We start from the raw sequence: 12,414 nt of genomic DNA, 5'->3' as shown, positions 1-12,414 counted from the left end.
TAAAACCTGATTAGAAGAACTTTCCAGTCTGTGCTGACTTGTCCCTGACTAGTAATGCCACCTCCCCCGTTAATCCCTCCTGTTCTATCACCTTCTAAAACAACAGAATCACAGAACACTGAGCTGCCAGCCCTGATCCTCCTGCAGCCAAGTCTCACTAATGGCTAATAAGTTATAATTCCAGGTGCTGATCTGTGCTCTAAGCTCATCCACCTTTCGTACAATACTCCTTGTACTGAAACATACACAACTCAGAACATTAGTCTCACCATACTCAACCTTTTGATTCCTGACTTTGTATGTTGGCTTAACAACATCTTTCTCCTCAAGGACTCTATTATCAGTTCTGGCACTCTGGTTCCCATCCTGCTGCATCTCTAGTTTAAACCCTTTGTTGCAGTACGAGCAAACCTTCCCACTAGGATATTATTCCCCCTGCATTTCAGGTGCAAACTGTCCCTTCTGCACAGGTCCCACCTTCCCTGGAAGAGAGCCCAATCATCCAAAAACATGAAGCCATCTCCTAAGCCATGTGTTAAACTGTATGATCTTCCTGTTTCTGGCCTCAGTAGCACGTGGCATGGGTAGCAGTCCTGAGATCACAACCCTGGAGTTCCTGTCATTTAACTTAGCACCTGACTTCCTGAACTCACTTTGCAGAACGTCACCCCTCCTACCCGTGTCATTGGTACTAACATGGACCATGACCTCTGGCTGTTCACCATCCCACTTAAGAATGCAGTGGACTTGATCTGAGATGTCCCTGACCTTGGCAGCTGGGAGGTAACATACTATCTGGGTATCTTGTTCTCACCCACAGAACGTCCTTTGTGTTCCCCTTACCAATGAATTCTCTATCACTACAACTCATCTCTTCTCACCCCTCCCCTTCTGAGTCACAGCTGCAGAGACCTGACTGCTGAGCTTTTCCTCTATTAGATCATCCCCTCCATCAGTATCCAAAGTCGTTGAGGGGGATGGCCACAGGAGTATTCTGCACTGCCTGCCTATCCCCTGTGCCCTTCCTGACAGTCATTCATCCTGCAGCTTGAGTGTAACTATCTCACTGTACGTCCTGTCTATCAACCACTCAGCTGTCAGTACCTCCAGTTGAACTCTCTCTTTCTGTGTGTTTCCCCTAGCCGTCAATCTGCGTTTTTGTATTGCCATGTGTTCTTGTTTGTTTTCATGCCCCATGTGCTCCTGTCCCCCACTCCTGCTCTACTCTGGCCCCTGACTCCAGCCCCACTCCGCCTCTCACCTGTTTCCCATTATCACCTGTATTGCTGCCACCTCTGTCTCATGGTGCTCCACCTATCATCTGCCTCTCTGTTTATTGCTCAGTCTATTTCAGTCCTGTGTTTTCACCTGTGTTTTGCCAGATTTTGCAGGTGAGTTTTCTTGAGCCTTTCCAGAATTCATACCTAAACTCTATCCTTCTGAGTAATGACCCTGCCTGTTTGCTGACCCTGATTTCTCCCGTTTATCTTGATTGCTCTGGTTTTTGACTCTGCCTGTTTCCTGATTCTGATTTGTGAACCTCTCTGAAGTTTTGATCTTCACCCAGACTTGAACGCCACTTTGTTGCCCCTCTGGATTTGTTACTCAATAAACATCACAGTGTGCACAGTACTTGGTCTTCGATTGGGTCCCTGCTCCAGTACCCTGACACTCAGCCTCCCAAATGATTGAGTTCACCCAGTTCCAGTCCCAACTCTTTGATGCAGAATGTTAAAAGCTGCAGCTGGATGCTCTTCTTGCAGGCAGGTGTAATCATCTGGGGGTTCCCCTGCCTTCCCACATCCTGCAAAAGGAGCATTCTACTATCCTCTCTGGCATCCCCTTGTTCTAACTGTTGCAATAAGAGAAAGAAAAGTTAAACAAAAAAAATCTACCTACAACCTCCACCTTTTCTCATGGAAACCTCAATGAACAGAGCCTCAATTCTCCCCCGGCCTACTCACACACGTGCCACTCCTCTTAAACCTAACTTCTTTTTATTGCACCTTGCCAAGTGCCAAATTATGTGCAATCTAATACCAGTCTGGGAACTGTGGTGTGCCAAGAGTGCTGACAACCCCCCGGACACTTCCATTAAATTCTCTCTCTCCCTCTACACAATCCTCAGGAACTGTGGTGCATATTATGCAGGTTGATGCTGGATCCCCAAGCGAAGGAATTTGTGGAAGGCATGCAAGATGGCTTTTTAGAGCAGCTTGCCTTTAGGAAAAAGGCAGTTCTGGTTTGGGTGTTCTGCAATGAACCAGAATAGATTAGGGAGCTAAGGTAAAGAACTGTTAGGAAGCAGCGATCATAATATGATACAATTCACCCTGCAGTTTGAGAGGGAGAAGTTAAAATCAGGTGTATCAGTATTACAGTTGAGCAAAGGTAACTACAAGGGCATAAGGGAGGAGCTGGGCGAAATTGATCAGGAGGGGACACGAGCAGGGATGACAGTGAAACAGCAATGGCTGGAGTTTCTGGGAGTAATTCAGAAGATGTAATATTAGTCGATTCCAAAGAAGAAGTATTCTGAAGCAAGGGTGTAGCAACAATGCCTCATGATTTTATACACGTCTATAAGGTCACTCCAAGGAGTAAAGCTGAGCCTGTCCAACCTTTCCCTACAACTTAGTCCCTGCACTCTCAACAGCATCCTTATAAATTTTCTCTGCACTCTTTCCCGTTTAATGATATCTTTCCTATTACAGAGAAACCAAAGCTATACACAATTCTCTAAGTGTTGTCTCACCAATATCTGTTACACCTACAACATACTGTCCCAACTCCTATTCTTCATGCCCTGATTAATGAAGATGAGCGTGTTAATGGCTTCTTCATCGCCTCCGGCCCTGCTATAGGTAAACTATGTACTAGTGTTCCACAACACTACTCAGGGCCCGATAATTCCCTGCACAAGCTCATCCCTGATTTTATTTTCCAAAATGCAACACTTCACACCTGAACGCCACTTTCCAATTCTCAGACCTCTTAGCCAGCTGACCCGCCTCCGATTTTTGATAACCTTCTTCACTGTCTGCAATATCACCTATTTTCGTGTCATCTTACTAACTTAATCCCAGACCTTGTACATTCATAACCAAAGTATCGAGCAAACAAGGAGGTGGTGACTCGAGAAGACGGTATCCATCACTGAGGACTCTCACCACCTGAGACGTGTCCTCTTCTCATCACTCCTGTCCGGGAGGAGGTAAAACAATCTGAAGACCCACACTGAGCATTTTAGGAACTGCTTCTTCCCTTCTGCCATCAGATTTCCTAAGGGTTCGTGAACCCATGGTCACCACCTCATTCTTCCTTTCTTGCACTCTTTATTTGTGCCCTTTGTTTTATGCCTTGCACTGTACTGCTGCAGCAAAATAACAAATTTCATGACAAATGTCAATGAAAATAAACCTGATTCTGTTCTCTGTAGCACACCACTTGGGACAGGCCTTCAGTCTGAGAAACAGCTCTCGACCATGACTCTCTGCCTCCTGCTACTGAGCCTTTTATGAATCTAGTTTGATCTCCCTCCTTGGATCCAATACAATTTAACCTACCAGAACAGCCTGCTATATGGGACCTTATCAAAGGCCTTGCTAGATGTCCACTACCCTACTGTCATTTGTCCTCTTTGTTACATCTTTGAAAAAGAGATTTGTCAGACACAATTCCCACACACAAAGCTCTGCTGACAATCCTTCATTAGAAAGGCAACTCTCCCTCCTCTCTTACCTGTAGCTCTTCTCTCAGCCTTGTTCTTGTTATACCAATAATATCCTGTTGTAATTTGTCACTGTCTTCCTGGCTGATCACAATACCTGCATGGTTTGAAATTGTAGTTTGTACCTCCTAATCTAGGTCATGAACATAAATCCAAGACTACAATCCCAGGGAACACCACTGTTCACCGTCCAAGCAAACAATCCGTTATCCTCGGATTGGTTCTCAGCCAGGATCCATTCCATTCCATGTGCTTCAGCTTGCTGGGAACCATCTCATGTGGCTGCTTATTAAAAGCCTTTGGGAAGTCAGTGAATATGACATCATTCTCATCAATTCTCTCCAGACTTTCATCAAGGATTCTATAAAGTTCATTAAACATGAATTATCTTTAACAACTGTGTGCTGCCTTGCCTTAATTAATCAATTTTCCTCCAGGTGGCCAGTAATTCTACATTAGAGTCATGTTCCTACAAGCTTTCCCACCACTGCAAATGATCTGACTGGCTTATAGTTTCTGGGCTTATCTTTTCTTCCTTTCTTGAACAAGAGAGTGACATTTCCATCTGGTCAGTCTTTTAGTGCTCCCCAATAACCAAGGAGCACTGGAAGATTATGATCGGTGCCCCCATGATTTTCTCTCACTCATCCCTCAGAATCTAATGATTCACCCCATCTCGTCATGGTGACTCAATTGCTTCAAGTGTCAATTTCTTTTCTAATACCATCACGCTATAACTTGTGAACATGTCCAATATCTCAGCCTCACTGTTAACTTAGAAGTATTCTTTTCCTGGTGAAAACAGATGTAATATATTCAGTTAGTACCTCAACATTGTCTTTGCATCTACATGTGTTCCCAAATGTATCCCCTTTTCTATTTACAGTACAGTGCGATGGTGCTGGGACATCTAACAAAATTCTGTAAATTGAAGATGCTTTCAAAAATAATGAATTGTAAAGTTTCTAAATGTCAAAAAAATACTATAAAGAGCAGTAAAAGGTAAAACAAACAAAATCAAATCAATACTTCATGTGACCAGTGTTTGTCTTTAAAATTGTGTCAGTTATTTTAGGTGCACTGTCATGCAGTTTTATAAGAAGATTAGTTGGTAGGTTGTTCCAAGCACCTTGGAGAACTTGTTACTGTTCTTCTGCAGACCTCGGATGCCTTGCTTGATTCTGTCTCCTCAGATAATCCCAGACAGCCTCGGTGATTTTGAGATCAAAGCTCTGTGGAGGACATACCATTTGAAACCATATACAAAAAATCCAGCATGCCTAAGACATGCTTAGAACTGTATATGTCAATACAGAAGACTTCGACTCCCATTCATGTTCATAGATCATCTTTACTCTTCTCCATTTTCTCTTATTTTAGTTTTCCCATCACATCTTTTTTAATTAGGATGCTTCTCACAACCCAATGCATGTCTCATGTAGCCTTTAATTGTGTTTTATTTTCCTCTGTATCTCTTTTGTCTTCCATGGAGTAGCTTTCTAGCTTTCTGAACTATCGCAAACATATCTTTTCTTAAGTAGGGAGACTAAAACTACCGTAGATTCCGGACTACAGAGCGCACCTGATTAAAAGCCGCTGGCTCTAATTTTAGAAAGAAAATCAATTTTTTACTTGTACAGGCCGCACCGGATTTTAGGCCACACCGGATTTTAGGCCACACCGGATTTTAGGCCACACCGGATTTTCGGCCGCACCGGATTTTCGGCCGCAGGTGTCCCACGTTGTAATATGAGATATTTACACAGAAAGATATTACACGTGAGGATTTTTTAACTTTTAATTAAATCCATATGGTAACATAAACAAATACATATTGCAAATGCTTTTTTTCGAACCGTGCCTGTAACGCGGCTACTTTTAAATATACGTTGCGTATACTTTTTTACTGAACAACATTCCAATATCTCCTAACGACTGGTAAAAAATATATATACTGCAGCCTACCAGGAAAAGTTATTGATCGCCTTTAACTTAAAAGCAGCGTTCGCTCAGATCCAATGCCGCTCGCGTAATGCGCTCCCCCCGCCTTCCCGTTTATCGCAAACTGGCATTTTTCCCACAAGACGCGGCGAAACCGGGTGTGACATCATAGCATCCCGCGATGTAGTACAGAAAACAAATATAGTTAAAACACTTCTAACTTTAACTAGAAAATGAATTACTAAGCGAAAATATTATAAACTAAATAACTGCCATATAGGGAGCACAATGCTTTTCTTCGAGTGTTTTCCATGTTGATGAGGGTGAGTACAAATGACTGATTTACAATAATTTAAATGTGAAAGTGCGCTTGATTTATCGTACAATTTCATTGGACCTCTGTGAACTACTCATCAATTTTATTGGTCTACTGTTACGAGGCAAAATGTTTTTGGCGGCATGAAAAAAACCATGCATTAGCCGCACTGTATTAAAGGCCGCAGAGTTCAAAGCTGTTCAAAATGTGGGGAAAAAGTAGCGGCTTATAATCCGACATCTACGGTATATAATCATTTGTTTCACTGTCGAAATTCCTCCAGTTGTTGCTCAGTACCAGTCTTGCCCATCCAATGGTGCAATAGAAACATCTGAGGAACTACGTTGCATGATGTCGGTTCCCATGTAGTTCTCCTGCTGGGGAAACTAGTCCAAGTTTTGTTGAAATGGTCACCATTGCCCACTCTCAAGGCAACTGTGCCTCCAGTGTGCAGCCCCGAGGTTCAATCAATACTTGCCATTTATCCTTCATGTCTCTACACCCTACCCTCCCTTAGGCCTACACCCCACACCTATCACCTCACTCTGACCTCACTCATCAGTCCAAGATTCACCCCTACTCCCAATACTCTCCCAAAATTCCTGTCAATCGTCCACCTGATCATTTAACGTCCTGACGTGCTGTGCCCGCAACTGTAGATTGCACCCATGTCTTGGGCAGGAAATCTTGAGACTGGCACCACTGGCAGGTGTATATTCTACCACCAAGATCTGAAATTGTTGAATTCGCTAAACCTTTTTATCTCATCCTTCTTAAAGCCAACTCTTCCACCTGCCCCAATAGTTACTTTTGGGTTCTGTGTAAAACACAATAACACTTGTGTGAATTATCTTGGATTTCAATGCAGATAATTGTGAAGTGTCGTATTTTGGAAAATCAAGACAACATAGGACTTGTAGTGTGAATGGAAGAGCACTAGGGAGTGTAACGGCATATGTGTGGCTCATTCAAAGCAGTGACACAGGTAGGTGGATGAAAAGGTGTTTAACATGTTCAGCTTCATCAGTCAAGGTGTCGAGTATAGAAACTAAGACATTACGTTGCATTTGTATAAGACCACATTTGGAATACTGAGGACAGTTTTGGTCACCTTTTATAGGAAAGATGTGGTTAAACTGGAAAGAGTGCAGTAAACACGAGGAAATCTGCAGATGCTGGAAATTCAAACAACACACACAAAATGCTGGTGGAACACAGCAGGCCAGGCAGCATCTATAGGGAGAAGCACTGTTGACGTTTCGGGCCGAGACCCTTCGTCAGGACTAACCGAAAGGAAAGATAGTAAGAGATTTGAAAGTAGTGGGGGGGAGGGGGAAATGCAAAACGCTAGGAGAAGACCGGAGGGGGTGGGATGAAGCCAAGAGCTGGAAAGGTGATTGGTGAAAGTGATACAGAGGTGGAGAAGGGAAAGGATCATGGGACGGGAGGCCTCGGGAGAAAGAAAGGAGGGGGTAAGCACCAGAGGGAGATGGAGAACAGGCAAACAATTAAATATGTCAGGGATGGGGTAGGAAGGGGAGGGGGGCATTAACGGAAGTTAGAGAAGTCAATGTTCATGCCATCAGGTTGGAGGCTACCCAGCCGGTATATAAGGTGTTGTTCCTCCAACCTGACTTTGGATTCATTTTGACAATAGAGGAGGCCATGGATAGACATATCAGAATGGGAATGGGATGTGGAATTAAAATGTGTGGCCACTAAAGACTGACAAGGATGTTTCCAGGACTTGAGGACTGGAGTTATAGGAAGAGGTTGGCCAGGCTAGGACTTCATTCCTCAGAACATAGGAGTCAACTGTTAGAATTGTTTAGATTTATGAGGGGCATTGATAAGGTGGATAGCAACAGTCTTTTCCCAAGGGTCTGGGCGTCCAAACCTAGGTGTAGGATGAGAGGAAAAAGATTTAAAAGGGACTTGAAGGGGGCAACATTTTAAGCAGAGGGTGGTGCTTATATGGAATAAGCAGCCAGAGGAAGAGGTTGCAGGAAATTGGGACTAGCTGGTTGGGCACTGTGGTCAGTAGGGACTGGAGGGGCCTGTATCTCTGCTGCATTCCTCTACGAATCTTTAATAACTTATTGCAATAAAGTCTCCACAGGAGTACCTGTTGTTGTGTTGCTCTAGGATCACAGAGCAATAAATTTGCCAGAAGAGAACTACAGAGTTAAATCTAGACAAAGAAAAATATCCATCTTGTTGCTAACCAGAACTGTAATGCTAAACACAAACAAGAGATTCTGTCATCTGTTTATTCCCCTGCACAGATGCTGCCTCGCTTACTGAGTTCTGCCAGCAATTTGTGCATATTACTGTAATCCTGACTCAGTTCAGAATACTAATCCTGGTTCGTGTCTTTTCCCAAGTCCCACTCCTGGTCTGAGCCACAAGTGGAATGTGAATCTTGCCTCAATGCATATTCCAATTTACTTCAACCTCATCTGTAGTTTCTAAGCTTCACTCTAATCTGAATCCCAACTCTAAACCTCGCAGCCCGACAGTAGACCAGGGTGCACATTTTCTTTCCTTCTGCTCTACGTAAAAATTACAACATGTTCCCCAAAAGCCATATAATACCATACACTGTCTCGATAAGCCTCACTTGTAGAGCCTGGAAAAGGTATAAGTTCAATTTGTAGCTTATTGTTATTGCCAGGCATTTGACCAGCCGGGGCCAAACTTGCATAAACCAGCGTGCATTTGCTGAAATTCACTCAGAATGCTGGATCCCCGCTGTGCCAATAAGGCTCCTTTTCAATTCAATTAATGAGCCATAAATAACCCAATGAACATGACAACAAAGAGTATAATTTATCATTTATCACACCTTTCATAGGAGCAGTTCAAGTGAAGAGAATGTGCATTCACAGCTGTACATTTATATTTAAACAGATTTCTGTCTCGTTACATTAAAGGCAGACTGAATCCTTGAGTATGGCAGCTTGACAAATTAGATTTTGAGAAGCTGATCATAAAATAATAGGGAAAATGAGAAGTCCTAAGCAATGACCATTAAGTATGAGATGTGTTCTGTTGCCGCAGTACATGAATGTTCCATTCTCTGCAAACACACATTTTGGGAAGCTCCCCTCTCCATCCCAATAATATTAACCATGCAGGTGCCAGACTGGGTCAAAAACCGGCAACAAGGACTAGCTTAGATAGACATCCTGGTCAGCCAAGACATGTTGGGCTGAAGGGCCTGTTTCTATGCTGTAGGACTCAATGATTCTGACACTATTGCTTTATTAAATAGAGAAATTATTCTACTCTTAAGAAAGCTCAAGCTTGCGTTTCCCAGCTCAGTGAAAGGGAGATTGTCATTTCCCTCATGTCATTTGATGGTGTTTAATCTCAGCCTCTTTCTGTTGACCTCATCCTCACCCATCCCACTTCACACTAACCCCTGCTGGATCTCTCCCCTGTTCTCACTACCCGACCCCCCAACATCTACCTCCCCTAACCTCATCCTAACATTCAACCTCATGAGGTCCAACGGCTCCTGAAGGTGGAACATATGGTACCGCTTTGCAGAACATGGCTGAGGACACAGCTGGAATACCGTGTGCAGTTTTGGTCACTTCAGTGTGAAACAAATGTGATTGCTCTTGAGAGGGTGCAGAAGGGATTCAACGAGTTGTAGCCCGGAAGTGAGCTTTTCAGTTAAGAGGAGAGACTGGATAGAACATGAAACATTGAACAGTATAGCACAGAGACAGGCCCTTTAGCTCAAGATGTCGGTGTTGACAATGATGATGATTTAAACGAATCCCACCTCACTACAAATGGTCTCCATCCGGTGTTTATTCATGTTTCTGTCTAAATGCCGCGTAAACGTTGCTTTGTATCTGCTTCCATCACCTCCCCTGGGAGCATGTTCCACACATCGGCCACTCTCTGTGTAAAAAATGTGCCTCATAAAATCTCCTTTAAACTTTTCCCCTTTACTAACTATGAATTACAGAATCTATGCCCTTTAATATTCTAACCTAGCAAAAAGACTGAATATCTACCCTATCTTTGCCTCTTATAACGTTATAAATCTCAGTCTCGGATGCTCTGGAGAAAACTATCCAAGTTCGTTCAACTTCTTTTGACTAATACTCTCCAATCCAAGCAACAAGCTCCTGAACCTCATTTACACCCTCTTCAAAGCCCCCACAACCTTCATGTAATCCAACAGCTAGAACTGCACACAGTACTCCAAATTTAGCCGAGCCAAAATTTTATACAGTTGCAACGTGATTTCCGTAAGGAAGCTCAAATCCTAGTTTATGTGACCTGGGACTCAGAACGGCCAGGCGTATACAGGATTCGCTGTGAATGCGGAGCAGAGTACATTGGCCAGACAGGGCACACAGTGGAAACCCGCATCAAGGAGAAAGAAGGTGTATCCGTTTGGGTTACCTGGAGAAATTGGCGGTAGCTGAACATTGCATAAGCAATGAGCACGGGATTGACTTTGATAGCACAAAACTACTGTGTCACACCAATGGCTTTTGGGACTGCCTGGTGAAGGAAGCTCTTGAAATAGGATTAAAGAAAAAGAATTTTAACTAAGATGAAAGTCTCGCTTTAATTAAGAACTGGAATATGATTTCAAACAAGGTGGGACGGTGGAAACCTGATTGCTGGAGGGCTAACCAATCAGGAAGGATGGGCAACAGGAGTTGACTGTATATACCACTGGATTAGATGTGCCCAGGTATCATCCCTGATGAAGATGGCGGAGTTTGTCATCGAAAATCGGTTAAAATCGACACCGGTACCCAGCTGGAAGCTTAAGAAGATGTCATATATATACCAGGAAAACACTAGGTCCTTCTTCATGACTTCCCATCTTTCCTAACTCAATGGCCCAACTGATAAAGACCAGCTTTAACACCTTCCTGATTGTGTAGATATCCAACCTGGATACCCAGTCAATGACTCTCACTGAAGATCTACACCCAATGATTCAGAAATACCTTCTACCCACCATTTCTGAACAGCCCATAAATCCATGAATACCTCCTCGTTATCCTTTCCTTTATACTATTTATTTTTCTTTGTATCAATGGTAACTGTATGTCTCCATATTGTGCTGTTGCTGCTGCAAAGCAATAAATGTTATGTCATTTAAGTCAGTGACAATAATTTGAAGTAGTGACAGAGAGAGAGACATCATTACAAGGCAGGAGTCATTTGAAAATAACAAGTTTGGTTGGAAGTGAGTTTTATTTGAGCCAATAAAGAGAATGGAGGTATAAGCAGAGTGGCCATTGCTGGAGTGGGCCAGCATTAGAGAAGAGGCTTTGGCTCAAAAGGCTTCGATGAAAACTGACTTGGGCAAGCAGAGATGGAGGTGCTAAGTACGTTTCTAATAAGATTTTTATTCTCTCTCTTTGTCTATTACTACGCAGCTAGTGTGCTGAGAATGGGTCCAGAGTTAATGGAATATACTAAGTGTGAGATGTGGGAACTATGGAGATCTCAAGTCTCCCTTATAACTACACCTGTACAAAGCTGTAGCTCGAAGATCTTTGACACATACGGGAGAATAAGAAGGTGATAGATAGGAGCTACAGGGAGCGAGTCACCTGTAGGTTGCAGGAGGCAGGTACTTGGGTGAATGTCAGGAGAGGGAAAAGTTATAGGCAGCCTGTGCAGAATACCCCCGTGGCCATTCCCCTCAATAATCAGTATATGGCTTTGGGATGGATGGCCTATCTGGGGAAGGTCTCTGGCAATAAGTCTGGCTCTGTGGCTCAGAAGGGAAGAGGGGAGAAGTGAATTGAAGTAGAGATCATGGATTCCATAGTTAGAAGTAGACAGAAGATAATGTAGACATGAAAAAGAAACCCAGATGGTATTTTACCTCCCAGGTGCCAGCATCAGAGTAATCTCAGACTGAGTTCACAACATTCTAATGGGGGAGGGTGAGCAGCTAGAAGTCATGGTACGTACTGGTACCAATGGCATAGGTAGGAAAAGGAGGACATTCTGAAAACAGAATATTGCAGGTTAGGCAGAAACCAGAAAAGCAGGACTCCAGGGTAGTAACCTCCAGATTGCTGTCTGTGCCATGGCCCAGTGAGGGTAAGAATAGGATGATCTGGCAGGTTAGTGCATGGCTGAGGAATTGGGGCAGAGGGAAGGGTTTCAGATTTCTGGATCATTAGGATCTCTTCTGGGGAAGATATGACCTGAACAATAAGGGTAGTTTACACCTAAACCCAAGGCGAACAATATCCTTGTGTGCAGGTATGCTAGAGCCATTGGGCAGCATTTAAACTAATTTGGCAGGGGGATTTGGGAACTGGAGTGATTGGGCTGAGGACGGGGCACCACACCTCACAAGTGTGTTGTGAGCCGCTTGTGGTTGAGTTCACTCGGGGAAAGGCATTTCTGGATTGGGTAATGAGTAAGG

This window comes from Hemitrygon akajei, chromosome 21, assembly GCF_048418815.1.
Source record: "Hemitrygon akajei chromosome 21, sHemAka1.3, whole genome shotgun sequence".
Taxonomy (NCBI): Eukaryota; Metazoa; Chordata; class Chondrichthyes; order Myliobatiformes; family Dasyatidae; genus Hemitrygon; species Hemitrygon akajei.
The sequence above is the reverse complement of the archived record's forward strand: the minus strand, read 5'-3'. Positions refer to the sequence as shown.